Source organism: Nicotiana tabacum, chromosome 10 (genome assembly GCF_000715075.1).
Source record: "Nicotiana tabacum cultivar K326 chromosome 10, ASM71507v2, whole genome shotgun sequence".
Taxonomy (NCBI): domain Eukaryota; kingdom Viridiplantae; phylum Streptophyta; class Magnoliopsida; order Solanales; family Solanaceae; genus Nicotiana; species Nicotiana tabacum.
In genome coordinates this window covers 13,322,680-13,327,768 of record NC_134089.1, presented here as the reverse complement: position 1 = coordinate 13,327,768, position 5,089 = coordinate 13,322,680, and the positions used below count along the sequence as shown (strand labels likewise).

At 32.9% G+C, this 5,089-nt stretch overlaps 1 long non-coding RNA gene across 1 annotated transcript; it reads left to right on the top strand.

Annotated features, from left to right (window-relative positions):
• Positions 1 to 2,438: 2,438 nt before the first annotated feature.
• LOC142164847 (uncharacterized) lies at positions 2,439 to 4,882 on the top strand. The gene is made up of 2 exons (XR_012695920.1): positions 2,439 to 2,710; positions 3,302 to 4,882. It is a non-coding gene; the product is annotated as an uncharacterized LOC142164847 (long non-coding RNA).
• The last annotated feature ends 207 nt before the right edge of the window (positions 4,883 to 5,089 follow it).

Below are 5,089 nucleotides of genomic sequence, written 5' to 3'. Positions count from 1 at the left end.
CTAGACAGTACACTATATGCGTACTCGATTCTTCGTTCGTTCTTAACTATCATCCATTGATCTGCGAACACGATCCCGACTTAATTTCTTGGGCTTTTAATCAGATTTCAAAGCTCCAAATCACTTGAATTCATTCCATAACATCTACATAACTCGGAATCACTCCTACAAGGTACAAAATACATAATTAGTGCACAACACTAACGATTAAATCTCAAACTCAACTGAAGTGCAGTGAACTGGAATATAATAATCGACTAAAATACGTAATTATAGTTTATCATCATTTTCGTTAATTAAATTAATCAAAAATATCGTCAAAGTATTTTTTGGACAGTTACTCGTATAAAGTGAGTGTAATTGGTACATAACTGAAAATTACATCACATGATCAATAAATAGAAAATAAAATAATTACACACAATAATATTGATACTTGATATGTAGTTGTATATTAAAATTCAATTTATTAATTTCTATATGAGCTCATCTTTTTTGTGTTAATTAATGTTATCTATTGATGTGTAACGACCTCTATATATTATTTATTATTGGTTCGATGACGATTAGATACAAAGTATCTAATCTTTAACATTCGTAAATATAAAAAGAAATTTTGTCGCAAACTAAATCACCATTTGGAATGCCAAATTATTGTGTCACTTTAAATTAACTGAATTTTACTCACTGTAACAATAAAGTCACTTTGGTGGATACTTTTGTTGTTATAATAATTAAAATTCTAGTAACTTTACTGATGCCTGAATAAAGTTTAATACTTTAATATGACAAAAAATAGTTTTGTAATTTTACTGTAAAGAAAGTAAAGTAACTTTACTATTATTGTTGTAAGCACGTGATTTTTGGCCGAATAAAAATACTTCTACTAATTCGCAAAAATAGATTTTTCTAATTATTTTAATTTTATAGAATTTTTAGGAATTTCTTGCTAATTGTTGTTTGCATATAGTTGCATGTTTAATACTTTAAATCATAGAAAAATACCAAAAAATATCTCAAATATTTATTGCATAGCATTTTAGGTCTTAATTGTATTTAGGATTAAAATATGTGAGCTAATGGCATTATTAAATAAAACAAATTGGTCATTTTACACATTTAGCTTCTAGTTTTAAAATTAGTATTTTTCTTTCTTTAGTTTTAAGTTAATTAATTATTCTAATGCTAAAAATAGATAATTGATTTAATTATATATATTAGATGTGATTTAGGATTTGGTTTAGGTTTTTAATGAATTTTATAGGTTAAAATCAAGAAAAAGAAAGAAAAAGGAAAGAAGCTTTGTCTAATTCCGAATTGGGCCAAAACCATTCTTCATTGGCCCAATTGCCCTAAAATCTCTCTAATCCGCCCCAACCCAACCCTTTTGAACCGGTCCAGCCCCACTAATTACCAAAACAACCCCGTTTTGTTTAAACCCAATCTCCACCGTCCATCAAATCCCATCCAACGGCCCGCAACTATCTCCCTAATTCCCTTATATCTGTCGAAGACACCCCCCAAACCCCTCAGAACCCCCTCATTTCTCTATCTCTCTCTCTCACTCAGCGAAACCCTATCCGTCCCCAAATCCCTAACCCTCACCGGACGACGGCACAAGCCCAAACGCCCTCAAATTAACACCCTACAATCTCTGTTCCACCCTCGTTCCTAATCCCTCACTAATTCCCCTAAAAAACCACCCAAGCTTGCTGATTTTCGGATCTAGAAATCTCAAAAAAATCTATTTTTACCCATGTCTGAGTTTCTTCCTTAAATTTAATTTGATTTGGCTTGAAACTTACGTTGATTGATTGATTTTGACAAGAGCAATCTATTAACGTTAATTTTGAACCATTTCAAATCATCGATATTTGGTCAATTCGTCATTGCTTGGCCAGTGTTCATCTTCGCCAGATGGTTTGTGTCTTCCTAGATTTGCTAAATAGTTTCTTTCTCTTTTCTTAAGTTGGCTGTTAGTTGCATGTTCAATTATGTGCTTCGATTTGGGGTTTAATTCTAGTGTTCAATCATTTTCATAATTAATTTATGTTTAAGGGATGAACTGTTTGTATAAAATTACTCACACATGATTAAAATAGTTTCTTGATTGAATTAATGCACCTTCTGTTTAGATGGATTCATGATTTGGTCGAAATTATTGAAATTAGTTTGAGTTTAATTTTAATGGTTTTAGAATATTATTTATAATAGCTAGAAGGTTCTAGAATAATATAGAATGGACTATAATGCAAAAGACAAGATAATTAGGTCAAAATTGGGGTTAAAAGGGTCAATTTGAAAAGTTAAGGGGTTAAAGAATAGGAAATTTTTTTGGAATTGGACAGCTGTCCATTTCAGTTGCAAAAGATGCCAATTCCCTAATTTTTAGGGAGCTAGCAGATTCTTTCTCATTCCTATCTCTCTCCCTCATAGAGCATACGCTGACATTCTATAAAAAAGGGACTCCTCCTCTCATTTGATACACGTTAAAATTTACATATTCACTCTCAAAGAGACACAGAGAATTCACTTTTTATTTTCCATTTTCTGCTCTCATCTCATACTGATCTTGAGTTAATTTCTGGATTTCTGGGTTAAGTCTGAAGCTATTTTGAGCTGGTTTTCTGTTGTTGTTTTATTCCTTGTTGTTACTCCTTCTCAACTCCAGAGATTTATTTTCCTTTTCATCTAATTCTGCTGTAAAAAGGTATGTGCCACATGACTGCAGTACCTATTTAAGCACATGAATAAAGCCTGAGTGTCAGTAGATTTGTTTAAAGCTTTCTATGTGTGTTAATCGTTTGTTTAAGCTACATAACTGCACTAAATTTTTCTCTGATTTAGTTTCCTATTTAATGTTAAATATGTAGTTTAAACAGGAATTGATTTTACTTAATATCATATTGATTGTATCTTCAACTAGAAATGATCCATCACTGATATACATGTCAAAACTGCTCCAAAATGCTTTTTGTTGTCGTCATATGAATTAATCTAAGATTGCTTTGGGTTGAAATATCCAAGGATTCAGGTTATGAATGGCTTTTGGGTGTTAGATGTGTGAAGAACAAAAGCACAAGTGGAATTATATTAGCATTTAGTCATATATTTTTTTGAGTTAAAATTATATTCTATTGATACTCAAAAATTCTGTACAATTTGAGTCCTAGTAGCAGCTTTGACAGACTACTATCATTTACATCACAATTTGCTATTTAACACTTTGTGTCTATCAATCTATATTACTTCTCAATACATACACTATTCTAATCAACTCCTATTATGTTCCTACTCTTAGTTGTATCTTGGATTCCAATTCAGCTGCTGTATTGTGCCCTTCCATTTGCTGATGTTCTTCCATCTGACATGTATGTGCAACACTATCTCTCTGCATATTTGAAGTTTATCATACTTGGCTTTATCAAACCTGATTTCGTTTCTCTCCCTCCAATTTATTGCAACAATTATGGCAAAAATACAGCTGGTGATAGCATTTATTCCTTTCCTGCTTTTAGCTTTCTTGCATGCCCATTTCAGTTCAGCTTCCCATCCTCCAATGTTCCTCTTATATCCCAGCCATAAGCATAGTTAGACCACAATCTCTTTGTGTTTGAGCATTCAAAGAACAAATGGTTAAATGATTCTAGATTATGCCCACAGAATGCATAAGCTGCAGGAACTTGAATACCAATCTTCAATAGTCTGTCAACTGTTGCTAGTCTCTGCTGTGCTGCAAGCCAAAGAGTGAATCTATATCTAGGATGTATATTTGGATGCAGCATTAAACTCTTCCATTCAACTCTAAGGTAATTTGGTATCAACTTCAAGTACATCTGCTTGATCTGAAAATTTTCATTCTTGCACATTGCCTGTAATCTGTTGTGAATGCTTCCTTGGAGTTGCTGATGCTCCATGATCGAACTTCTAATATCTAGTATCTTCCTCACCACCTAAGATGTTGTCTTAGGGGTTGCCATTATTTCCAAGTCCCTATTCTTTATATAGAAACTGTGTACTCACCTTATCCATAAACAGTCCTTCTTCCTTGTTATGTTCCATAGATGTTTGATAATTGCAGCTTTGTTCCACACCTTTATGTCCAGTACATTGAGTCCTCCAGTAGCTATTGGTCTGCACACCTTTTCCCAAACTACTATTGCCTTCTTTTAAATATTAGAAACATCAGTCCATAAGAAAGTTCTGCATATTGCTTCAATTATTTTTATCACCTTCTTTGGAAGAATAAAAATCTGTGCCCAATAGGTCTGAATACCAAAAATAACAGCCTTTATCAGTTGACACCTACCAGCATAAGATAGAAATTTTGCTAACCAGCATGTGATTTTTGCTGTTATCTTCTCAATAAGAGGCAAATATTATTAGACTGCTAGCTTCTTACATTTAGTCATATTTGTAAAAGTTAGTCTTCAAAAATAGTTATTAATGTAAGACTTCGAATACAATTACTTTGATGCAATGAACCAGTTTTCTTTTTTTACATTCATGATTTGAGGTTAAAGGTTGTACTAATGCTATCTTGTATCTGTGTTGGGCCCAATTTCGAGCCCGTTAGAAGCCTACAGCTTCATAAGGTGGAAGGCGGGTCATTTCAGGAAGGCTAATGCATGTTTAAGCTCTATCTTGAGCCCATGTTTTCCACTGGGCCCATCAAGGATCTGTATGAGTTTGCCAACTTAAATGTTGGCACGTAATCCATTATTCAACCATTAATTCATGATTACGTCAAATAATTAAGAGATAAATAGGTAGTCAGTTTAATTAATTCCACGCCAACTTTAACGTGAACCTGTGCCACGATGTAAGATTGTTGTTTGTCCTTTTCCTTCAAAGTAAGTCATTCATGATGTTTGATTCTTTAGATATGTTTATTTTTGATAGATAATTCTTTTGTTGAAATTTCAAACACTTGGTTCGCACCTCAATCTAGATTCACTCAGAATAAATATGCCATATGTCAAGCCTCCCAAAGACCCCAAAGTTAGACGTGAATGACTTAATAAACATCTGTAGAAATGTTTTTAGGCACATATTTAATCAAATTATCGTGATTATGTACACATTCGCG